Source organism: Heterodontus francisci, unplaced genomic scaffold (genome assembly GCF_036365525.1).
Source record: "Heterodontus francisci isolate sHetFra1 unplaced genomic scaffold, sHetFra1.hap1 HAP1_SCAFFOLD_99, whole genome shotgun sequence".
NCBI lineage: Eukaryota > Metazoa > Chordata > Chondrichthyes > Heterodontiformes > Heterodontidae > Heterodontus > Heterodontus francisci.
In genome coordinates this window covers 6,105,959-6,121,290 of record NW_027141580.1, presented here as the reverse complement: position 1 = coordinate 6,121,290, position 15,332 = coordinate 6,105,959, and positions in this window count along the sequence as shown.

Genomic DNA, 15,332 nt, shown 5'->3' with positions numbered 1-15,332 from the left:
AACACAACACACACTTACACCAAGTAACACATGCATACAATGACACCAAGTAACAAAGACACACACTGATACCCAGTAACACAGACACACACTTACACCAAGTAACAAAGACATACACTGATACCCAGTAACACAGACACACACTTACACCAAGTAACAAAGACATACACTGACACCAATTAACAAAGACATACACTGACACCAAGTAACAAAGACAAGCACTTACACCAAGTAAAAAAGACATACACTTACACCAAGTAACAAAGACATACACTGACACCAAGTAACAAAGACATACACTGATACCCAGTAACACAGAAACACAGTTACACCAAGTAACAAAGACAGACCCTGATACCCAGTAACACAGACACACACAGACACCAAGTAACAAAGACATACACTGATACCCAGTAACACAGACAGACACTTACACCAAGTAACAAAGACATACACTTACACCAAGTAACAAAGACATACACTTACACCAAGTAATAAAGACATACACTGACACCAAGTAACAAAGACATACACTGATACCCAGTAACACAGACAGGCACTTACACCAAGTAACAAAAACATACAGTGATACCCAGTTACACAGAGAAACACTTACACCAAGTAACACAGACACACACAGACACCAAGTAACGAAGACATACACTTACACCAAGTAACAAAGACATACACAGATACCCAGGAACACAGACACACACTTACACCAAGTAAAAAAGACATACACTGACACCAATTAACAAAGACATACACTGATACCCACTAACACAGACACACACTTACACCAAGTAACAAAGACATACACTGACACCAATTAACAAAGACATGCACTTACACCAAGTAAAAAAGACATACACTGACACCAAGTAACAAAGACATACACTGATACCCAGTAACATAGACACACACTTACAGCAAGTAACAAAGACATACACTGATACCCAGTAACACAGACACACACTTACAACAAGTAACAAAGACATACACTGACACCAAGTAACAAAGACATACACTGACACCCAGTAACACAGACACACACTTACACCAAGTAACAAAGACATACACTGACACCAAGTAACAAAGACATACACTGATACCCAGTAACATAGACACACACTTACAGCAAGTAACAAAGACATACACTGACACCCAGTTACACAGACACACACTTACACCAAGTAACAAAGACATACACTGACACCAAGTAACAAAGACATACACTGATACCCAGTAACACAGAAACACAGTTGCACCAAGTAACAAAGACAGACCCTGATACCCAGTAACACAGACTTACACTTACACCAAGTATCAAAGACATACACTTACACCAAGTAACAAAGACATACACTGACACCAACTAACAAAGACATACACTTACACCAAGTGACACAGACATACATTGACACCAAGTAACAAAGACACACACTTACACCAACTAACAAAGACACACACTTACACCAAGTAACACAGACATACACTGACACCAAGTAACAAAGACAGACAATGATACCCAGTAACAGAGACACACACTTACATCAAGTCACAAAGACATGCACTGACTCCCAGTAACAAAGACATAGACTGACACCCAGTAACAAAGTCATACACTGACACCAAGTAACAAAGACATCCACTGACACAAACTAACAAAGACATACACTGATACCCAGTAACACAGACACACACTTACACCAAGTAACAAAGACATACCCTGACACCAATTAACAAAGACATACACTGATACCCAGTAACACAGACATACACTTACACCAAGTAACAAAGACATACACTGACACCAAGTAACAAAGACATACACTGATACCCAGTAACACAGACAGACACTTACACCAAGTAACAAAGACATACAATGATACCCAGTTACACAGACACACACTTACACCAAGTAACACAGACACACACAGACACCAAGTAACAAAGACATACACTGATACCCAGTAACACAGACACACACTTACACCAAGTAACAAAGACATACACTGACACCAAGTAAAAAAGACATACACTGATACCCAGTAACACAGACACACACTTACACCAAGTAACACATGCATACAATGACACCAAGTAACAAAGACACACGCTGATACCCAGTAACACAGACACACACTTACACCACTAACAGAGGCATACACTTACACCAAGTAACAAAGACATGCACAGACACCAAGTAACAAAGACGTACACTTACACCAAGTAACAAAGACATACACTGATACCCAGTAACACAGACACACACTTACACCAAGTAACAAAGACATACACTGACACCAATTAACAAAGACATACACTGATACCCAGTAACACAGACACACACTTCCACCAAGTGACAAAGACATACACTGACACCAAGTAACAAAGACATGCACTTACACCAAGTAAAAAAGACATACACTGACACCAAGTAACAAAGACATACACTGATACCCAGTAACATAGACAAACACTTACAGCAAGTAACAAAGACATACACTGACACCCAGTTACACAGACATACACTTACACCAAGTAACACAGACACACACAGACACCAAGTAACAAAGACATACACTGATACCCAGTAACACAGACACACACTTACACCAAGTATCAAAGACTCACACTTACACCAACTAACAAAGACACACACTTACACCAAGTAAAACAGACATACACTGACACCAAGTAACAAAGACATACACTTACACCAAGTAACAAAGACACACATTTACACCAAGTAACAAAGACATACACTGACACCAAGTAACAAAGACACAAACTTACACCAAGTAACACATACATACACTGACACCAAGTAACAAAGACATACACATACAATAAGTAACAAAGACATACAAGGATACCCAGTAACACAGACACACACTTACACCAAGTAACAAAGACATCCACTGACACAAACTAACAAAGACATACACTTACACCAAGTAATAAAGACATACACTGACACCATTAACAAAGACATACACTGATACCCAGTAACACAGACAGGCACTTACACCAAGTAACAAAAACATACAGTGATACCCAGTTACACAGAGACACACTTACACCAAGTAACACAGACACACACAGACACCAAGTAACAAAGACATACACTGATACCCAGTAACACAGACACACACTTACACCAAGTAACACATGCATACACTGACACCAAGTAACAAAGACACACACTGATACCCAGTAACACAGACACACACTTACACCAAGTAACAGAGGCATACACTTACACCAAGTAACAAAGGCATACACTTACACCAAGTAACAAAGACATGCACTGACACCAAGTAACAAAGACGTACACTTACACCAAGTAACAAAGACATACACAGATACCCAGTAACACAGACACACACTTACACCAAGTAACAAAGACATACACTGACACCAATTAACAAAGACATACACTGATACCCAGTAACACAGACACACACTTACACCAAGTAAAAAAGACATACACTGACACCAAGTAACAAAGACATACACTGATACCCAGTAACATAGACACACACTTACAGCAAGTAACAAAGACATACACTGACACCCAGTTACACAGACACACACTTACACCAAGTAACACAGACACACACAGACACCAAGGAACAAAGACAAACACTGATACCCAGTAACACAGACACACACTTACACCAAGTAACAAAGACATACACTGACACCAAGTAACAAAGACATACACTGATACCCAGTAACACAGAAACACAGTTACACCAAGTAACAAAGACAGACCCTGATACCCAGTAACACAGACATACACTTACACCAAGTAACAAAGACATACACTGACACCAAGTAACAAAGACATACACTTACACCAAGTGACACAGACATACATTGACACCAAGTAACAAAGACACACACTTACACCAACTAACAAAGACACACACTTACATCAAGTAACAAAGACATACACTTACACCAAGCAACAAAGACATACACTGATACCCAGTAACACAGACACACACTTACACCAAGTAACAAAGACAGACAATGATACCCAGTAACAGAGACACACACTTACACCAAGTCACAAAGACATGCACTGACTCCCAGTAACAAAGACATAGAGTGACACCCAGTAACAAAGACATACACTGACACCAAGTAACAAAGACATCCACTGACACAAACTAACAAAGACATACACTGATACCCAGTAACACAGACACACACTTACACCAAGTAACAAAGACATACACTGACACCAATTAACAAAGATATACACTGATTCCCAGTAACACAGACATACACTTACACCAAGTAACAAAGACATACACTGACACCAAGTAACAAAGACATACACTTACACCAAGTAAAAAAGACATACACTGACACCAAGTAACAAAGACATACACTGATACCCAGTTACACAGACACACACTTACACCAAGTAACAAAGACATACACTGACACCCAGTTACACAGACACACACTTACACCAAGTAACACAGACACACACAGACACCAAGTAACAAAGACATACACTGATATCCAGTAACACCGACACACACTTACACCAAGTAACAAAGACATACACTGATACCCAGTAACACAGAAACACAGTTACACCAAGTAACAAAGACAGACCCTGATACCCAGTAACACAGACATACACTTACACCAAGTAACAAAGACATACACTGACACCAAGTAGCAAAGACATACACTTACACCAAGTAACAAAGACACAGATTTACACCAATGAACAAAGACATACACTGACACCAAGTAACAAAGACACAAACTTACACCAAGTAACACAGACATACACTGACACCAAGTATCAAAGACATACACTGACACCAAGTAACAAAGACATACACTGACACCAAGTAACAAAGACATACACTTACACCAAGTAACAAAGACATACACTGATACGCAGTAACACAGACACACACTTACACCAAGTAACAAAGACAGACAATGATACCCAGTAACAGAGACACACACTTACACAAAGTCACAAAGACATGCACTGACTCACAGTAACAAAGACATAGACTGACACCCAGTAACAAAGACATACACTGACACCAAGTAACAAAGACATCCACTGACACCAATTAACAAAGACATACACTGATACCCAGTAACACAGACATACACTTACACCAAGTAACAAAGACATACACTGACACCAAGTAACAAAGACATACACTTACACCAAGTAATAAAGACATACACTGACACCAAGTAACAAAAACATAGTGATACCCAGTTACACAGACACACACTTACACCAAGTAACACAGACACACACAGACATCAAGTAACAAAGACATACACTGATACCCAGTAACACAGACAGACACTTACACCAAGTAACAAAGACATACACTGACACCAAGTAACAAAGACATACACTTACACCAAGTAAAAAAGACATACACTGACACCAAGTAACAAAGACATACGCTTACACCTAGTAACAAAGATATACACTGACACCAAGTAACAAAGACATACACTGATACCCAGTAACACAGACACACTTACACCAAGTAACACACGCATACACTGACACCAAGTAACAAAGACACACACTGATACCCAGTAACACAGACACACACTTACACCTAGTAACAGAGGCATACACTTACACCAAGTAACAAAGGCATACACTTACACCAAGTAACAAAGGCATACACTTACACCAAGTAACAAAGACATGCACTGACACCAAGTAACAAAGACATGCACTGACACCAAGTAACAAAGACGTACACTTACAACAAGTAACAAAGACATACACAGATACCCAGTAACACAGACACACACTTACACCAATGTAACAAAGACATACACTGACACCAATTAACAAAGACATACACTGATACCCAGTAACACAGACACACACTTACACCAAGTAACAAAGACATACACTGACACCAAGTAACAAAGACATGCACTTACACCAAGTAAAAAAGACATACACTGACACCAAGTAACAAAGACATACACTGATACCCAGTAACATAGACACAAACTTACAGCAAGTAACAAAGACATACACTGACACCCAGTTACACAGACACACACTTACACCAAGTAACACAGACACACACTTACACCAAGTAACAAAGACATACACTGACACCAAGTAACAAAGACATACACTGATACCCAGTAACACAGAAACACAGTTACACCAAGTAACAAAGACAGACCCTGATACCCAGTAACACAGACATACACTTACACCAAGTATCAAAGACATACACTTACACCAAGTAACAAAGACATACACTGACACCAAGTAACAAAGACATACAATTACACCAAGTGACACAGACATACATTGACACCAAGTAACAAAGACACACACTTACACCAACTAACAAAGACACAAACTTACACCAAGTAACACAGACATGCACTGACACCAAGTAACAAAGACATACACTTACACCAAGTAACAAAGACACACATTTACACCAAGTAACAAAGACATACACTGACACCAAGTAACAAAGACACAAACTTACACCAAGTAACACAGACATACACTGACACCAAGTATCAAAGACATACACTGACACCAAGTAACAAAGACATACACTTACACCAAGTAACAAAGACATACACTGATACCCAGTAACACAGACACACACTTACACCAAGTAACAAAGACAGACAATGATACCCAGTAACAGAGACACACACATACACCAAGTCACAAAGACATGCACTGACTCCCAGTAACAAAGACATAGACTGACACCCAGTAACAAAGACACACACTTACACCAAGTAACAAATACATACACTGACACCAAGTAACAAAGACATACACTGACACCCAGTAACAAAGACACACACTTACACCAAGTAACAAATACATACACTGACACCAAGTAACAAAGACATACACTGACACCCAGTAACAAATACATACACTGACACCAAGTAACAAAGACATAAACTGACACCAAGTAACAATGACATACACTGACACCATGTAACAAAGACATACACTGATACTCAGTCACACAGACACACACTTACACGAAGTAACAAAGACATACACTGATACCCGGGAACACAGGCACACACTTACATCAAGTAACAAAGACATACACCGACACCAATTAACAAATACATACACTTACACCAAATAACACAGACATACACTGACACCAAGTAACAAAGATATACACTTACACCAACTAACAAAGAGACACACTTGCACCAAGTTACACAGACATACACTGACACCAAGTAACAAAGACATGCACTCACACCAAGTAAAAAGGACACACACTTAGACCAAGTAACACAGACCTACACTGACACCAAGTAACAAAGATATACACTGATACCCAGCAACACAGACACAATCTTACACCAAGTAACAAAGACAGACACTGATACCCAGTAACAAAGGCATGCACTGACACCAAGTAACAAAGACATACACTTACACCAAGTAACAAATACAGACACTGATACCCAGTAACAAAGACATGCACTGACACCCAGTAACAAAGACACACACTGACACCAAGTAACAAAGACATACTCTTACACCAAGTAACAAAGACACACACTGACACCAATTAACAAAGACATACACTGATACCCAGTAACACAGACACACACGTACACCAAGTAACAAAGTCATACACTGACACCAAGTAACAAAGACATACACTTACACCAAGTACAAAAGACATACACTGACACCAAGTAACAAAGACAGACACTGATACCCAGTAACACAGACATACACTTACACCAAGTATCAAGGACATACACTGACACCAAGTAGCAAAGACATACACTTACACCAAGTAACAAAGACATACACTGACACCAAGTAACAAAGACATACATTTACACCAAGTAACACAGACATACACTGACACAAAGTAACAAAGACATACACTTACACCAAGTAACAAAGACATACACTGACACCAAGTAACAAAGACATACACTGACACCAAGTAACAAAGACATACACTGATACCCAGTAACACAGACACACACTTACACCAAGTAACACAGACATACACTGACACCAAGTAACAAAGACATACACTGATACCCTCTAACACAGATACACACTTACACCAAGTAACAAAGACAGACAATGACACCAAGTAACAAAGACATACACTTACACCAAGTAACAAAGTCATACACTGACACCAATTAACAAAGATATACATTTACACCAAGTAACACAGACATAGATTGACACCAAGTAACAAAGACATACACTTACACCAAGTAACAAAGACATACACTGACACCAAGTAACAAAGACATACACTGATATCCAGTATCACAGGCACACACTTACACCAAGTAACACAGACATACACTGATACCAAGTCACAAAGACATACACTGATTACCAGTAACAAAGACACACTCTGACACCACGTAACAAAGACATGCACTGACACCAAGTAACAAAGACATACACTTGCACCAAGTAACAAAGACAAACAATTACACCAAGTAACGAAGACAGACACTTACACCAAGTCCCAAAGACACACACTGACAACCAGTAACAAAGACATACACTGACACCAAGTCACAAAGACATACACTGATACCCAGTAACACAGAAACACACTTACACCAAGTAACACAGACACACACTTACACCAAGTAACACAGACATACACTGACACCAAGTTTCAAAGACATACACTGATACCCAGTAACACAGACACACACTTACACCAAGTAACACAGGCATACACTGACACCAAGTCACAAAGACATACACTGATACCCAGGAACACAGACACACACTGACACCCAGTGACAAAGACAGACACTGATACCCAGTAACACAGACACACACTTACACCAAGTAACAGAGACATACACTGACACCCAGTAACACAAACAAACAGACACTGACACCCAGTAACACAGAGAAACACTAACAGTAACAAAGACATACACTGACACCAAGTAACGCAGACACACACTGACACCCAGTAACAAAGACATACACTGATACCAATCACAAAGACATACACTGATACCAAGTCACAAAGACATACACTGATACCCAGTAACACAGACACACACTTGCAACAAGTAACACAGACATACACTGACACCCAGTAACACAGAAACACACTTACACCAAGTAACAAAGACATACACTGACACCCAGTAACACAGACACACACGGACACCAAGTAACACAGACACACACTTACAACAAGTAACTCAGACATACACTGACACCAAGTTTCAAAGACATACACTGATACCCAGTAACACAGACACACACTTACACCAAGTAACACAGGCATACACTGACACCAAGTCACAAAGACATACACTGATACCCAGGAACACAAACACACACTGACACCTAGTGACAAAGACATACACTGAGACCAAGTCACAAAGACATACACTGATACCCAGTAACACAGACACACACTGACACCCAGTAACAAACACATGCACTGACACCAAGTCACAAAGACATACACTGACACCAAGTCACAAAGACACACACTGACTCCCAGTAACAAAGACATACACTGACACCAAGTCACAATGTCATGCACAGATACCCAGTAACACAGACACACACTTACACCAAGTAACACAGACACACACTTTCACCAAGTAACAAAGACACAGACATACACCAAGTAACACAGACATACACTGACACCAAGTAACAAAGACATACAATTACACCAAGTAACAAAGACACACACTTACACCAAGTAACACAGATATACACTGACACCAAGTAACACAGACATACACTGACACCAATTAACAAAGACATACAATTACACCAAGTAACAAAGAAACATACTTACACCAAGTAACACAGATATACACTGACACCAAGTAACAAAGACATGCACTGACAACCAGTAACACAGACACACACGGACACCAAGTAACAAAGACACACACTTACACCAAGTAACACAGACACACACACACACCCAGTTACATAGACACACACTTACACCAAGTAACACAGACATACACTGACAACAAGTAAAAAAGACGTACACTGATACCCAGTAACACAGACACACACTTACACCAAGTAACAAAGACATACACTTACACCAAGTAACACAGACATACACTGACACCAAGTAACAAAGACATACAATTACACCAAGTAACAAAGACACACACTTACAGCAAGTCACAAAGACATACACTGATACCCAGTAACACAGACACACACTTACACCAAGTAACAAAGACATACACTGACACCAAGTAACAAAGACATACACTGATAGCCAGTAACACAGAAACACAGTTACACCAAGTAACAAAGACAGACCCTGATACCCAGTAACACAGACATACACTTACACCAAGTATCAAAGACATACACTTACACCAAGTAACAAAGACATACACTGACACCAAGTAACAAAGACACACACTTACACCAACTAACAAAGACACAAACTTACACCAAGTAACACAGAAATACACTGACACCAAGTATCAAAGACATACACTTACACCAAGTAACAAAGACATACACTGATACCCAGTAACACAGACACACACTTACACCAAGTAACAAAGACAGACAATGATACCCAGTAACAGAGACACACACATACACCAAGGCACAAAGACATGCACTGACTCCCAGTAACAAAGACATAGACTGACAGCAAGTAACAAAGACATCCACTGACACAAACTAACAAAGACATACACTGATACCAAGTAACAAAGACACACACTTACACCAAGTAACAAATACATACACTGACACCAAGTAACAAAGACATAAACTGACTCCAAGTAACAATGACATACACTGACACCATGTAACAAAGACATACACTGATACCCAGTAACACAGACACACACTTACACGAAGTAACAAAGACATACACTGATACCCGGGAACACAGACACACACTTACACCAAGTAACAAAGACATACACCGACACCAATTAACAAATACATACACTTACACCAAATAACACAGACATACACTGACACCAAGTAACAAAGATATACACTTACATCAACTAACAAAGAGACACACTTGCACCAAGTTACACAGACATACACTGACACCAATTAACAAAGACATACACTGATACCCAGTAACACAGACACACACGTACACCAAGTAACAAAGTCATACACTTACACCAAGTACAAAAGACATACACTGACACCAAGTAACAAAGACAGACACTGATACCCAGTAACACAGACATACACTTACACCAAGTATCAAGGACATACACTGACACCAAGTAGCAAAGACATACACTTACACCAAGTAACACAGACATACACTGACACGAAGTAACAAAGACATACACTTACACCAAGTAACAAAGACATACACTGACACCAAGTAACAAAGACATACACTGACACCAAGTAACAAAGACATACACTGATACCCACTAACACAGATACACACTTACACCAAGTAACAAAGACAGACAATGACACCAAGTAACAAAGACATACACTTACACCAAGTAACAAAGTCATACACTGACACCAATTAACAAAGATATACATTTACACCAAGTAACACAGACATAGATTGACACCAAGTAACAAAGACATACACTTACACCAAGTAACACAGACATACACTGACACCAAGTAACAAAGACATACACTGATACCCACTAACACAGATACACACTTACACCAAGTAACAAAGACAGACAATGACACCAAGTAACAAAGACATACACTTACACCAAGTAACAAAGTCATACACTGACACCAATTAACAAAGATATACATTTACACCAAGTAACACAGACCTACACTGACACCAAGTAACAAAGACATACACTGATACCCAGCAACACAGACACAATCTTACACCAAGTAACAAAGACAGACACTGATACCCAGTAACAAAGGCATGCACTGACACCAAGTAACAAAGACATACACTTACACCAAGTAACAAATACAGACACTGATACCCAGTAACAAAGACATGCACTGACACCCAGTAACAAAGACACACACTGACACCAAGTAACAAAGATATACACTTACATCAACTAACAAAGAGACACACTTGCACCAAGTTACACAGACATACACTGACACCAATTAACAAAGACATACACTGATACCCAGTAACACAGACACACACGTACACCAAGTAACAAAGTCATACACTTACACCAAGTACTAAAGACATACACTGACACCAAGTAACAAAGACAGACACTGATACCCAGTAACACAGACATACACTTACACCAAGTATCAAGGACATACACTGACACCAAGTAGCAAAGACATACACTTACACCAAGTAACACAGACATACACTGACACGAAGTAACAAAGACATACACTTACACCAAGTAACAAAGACATACACTGACACCAAGTAACAAAGACATACACTGACACCAAGTAACAAAGACATACACTGATACCCAGTAACACAGACACACACGTACACCAAGTAACTAAGTCATACACTGACACCAAGTAACAAAGACATACACTTACACCAAGTACAAAAGACATACACTGACACCAAGTAACAGAGACAGACACTGATACTCAGTAACACAGACATACACTTACACCAAGTATCAAGGACATACACTGACACCAAGTAGCAAAGACATACACTTACACCAAGTAACAAAGACATACACTGACACCAAGTAACAAAGACATACATTTACACCAAGTAACACAGACATAGATTGACACCAAGTAACAAAGACATACACTTACACCAAGTAACAAAGACATACACTGACACCAAGTAACAAAGACATACACTGATATCCAGTATCACAGGCACACACTTACACCAAGTAACACAGACATACACTGATACCAAGTCACAAAGACATACACTGATTACCAGTAACAAAGACACACTCTGACACCACGTAACAAAGACATGCACTGACACCAAGTAACAAAGACATACACTTGCACCAAGTAACAAAGACAAACAATTACACCAAGTAACAAAGACAGACACTTACACCAAGTATTTTGACATACACTGACACCAAGTAACAAAGACATACACTGATACCCAGTAACACAGACACACACTTACACCAAGTAACAAAGACATACACTGACACCAAGTCCCAAAGACACACACTGACACCCAGTAACAAAGACATACACTGACACCAAGTCACAAAGACATACACTGATACCCAGTAACACAGACACACACTTACACCAAGTAACACAGACATACACGGACACCCAGTAACACAGAAACACACTTACACCAAGTAACAAAGACATACACTGACACCAAGTAACAAAGACATACACTGATACCCAGTAACACATACACACACGGACACCAAGTAACAAAGACAAAGACTTACAACAAGTAACACAGACACACACTGACAGCCAGTAACACAGACACACACTTACACCAAGTAACACAGACATACACTGACACCAAGTTTCAAAGACATACACTGATACCCAGTAACACAGACACACACTTACACCAAGTAACACAGGCATACACTGACACCAAGTCACAAAGACATACACTGATACCCAGGAACACAGACACACACTGACACCCAGTGACAAAGTCATACACTGATACCAAGTCACAAAGACATACACTGATACCCAGTAACACAGACACACACTGACACCCAGTAACAAAGACAGACACTGATACCCAGTAACACAGACACACACTTACACCAAGTAACAGAGACATACACTGACACCCAGTAACACAAACAAACAGACACTGACACCCAGTAACACAGAGAAACACTAACAGTAACAAAGACATACACTGACACCAAGTAACGCAGACACACACTGACACCCAGTAACAAAGACATACACTGATACCAATCACAAAGACATACACTGATACCAAGTCACAAAGACATACACTGATACCCAGTAACACAGACACACACTTGCAACAAGTAACACAGACATACACTGACACCCAGTAACACAGAAACACACTTACACCAAGTAACAAAGACATACACTGACACCAAGTTTCAAAGACATACACTGATACCCAGTAACACAGACACACACTTACACCAAGTAACACAGGCATACACTGACACCCAGGAACACAGACACACACTGACACCCAGTAACAAACACATGCACTGACACCAAGTCACAAAGACATACACTGACACCAAGTCACAAAGACACACACTGACTCCCAGTAACAAAGACAGACACTGACACCAAGTCACAATGACATACACTGATACCGAGTAACCCAGACACACACTTGCACCAAGTAACACAGACATACACTGACACCAAGTAACACAGACACACACTTACACCAAGTAACACAGACACACACACACACCCAGTTACATAGACATACACTGATACCCAGTAACACAGACACAAACTTACACCAAGTAACAAAGACATACACTGACACCAAGTAACAAAGACATACACTGATACCCAGTAACACAGAAACACAGTTACACCAAGTAACAAAGACAGACCCTAGTACCCAGTAACACAGACATACACTTACACCAAGTATCAAAGACATACACTTACACCAAGTAACAAAGACATACACTGACACCAAGTAACAAAGACACACACTTACACCAACTAACAAAGACACAAACTTACACCAAGTAACACAGACATACACTGACACCAAGTAACAAAGACATACACTTACACCAAGTAACAAAGACACACATTTACACCAAGTAACAAAGACATACACTGACACCAAGTAACAAAGACACAAACTTACACCAAGTAACACAGAAATACACTGACACCAAGTATCAAAGACATACACTTACACCAAGTAACAAAGACATACACTGATACCCAGTAACACAGACACACACTTACACCAAGTAACAAAGACAGACAATGATACCCAGTAACAGAGACACACACATACACCAAGGCACAAAGACATGCACTGACTCCCAGTAACAAAGACATAGACTGACACCCAGTAACAAAGACATACACTGACAGCAAGTAACAAAGACATCCACTGACACAAACTAACAAAGACATACACTGATACCAAGTAACAAAGACACACACTTACACCAAGTAACAAATACATACACTGACACCAAGTAACAAAGACATGAACTGACACCAAGTAACAATGACATACACTGACACCATGTAACAAAGACATACACTGATACCCAGTAATACAGACACACACTTACACGAAGTAACAAAGACATACGCTGATACCCGGGAACACAGACACACACTGACACCAAGTAACAAAGATATACACTTACATCAACTA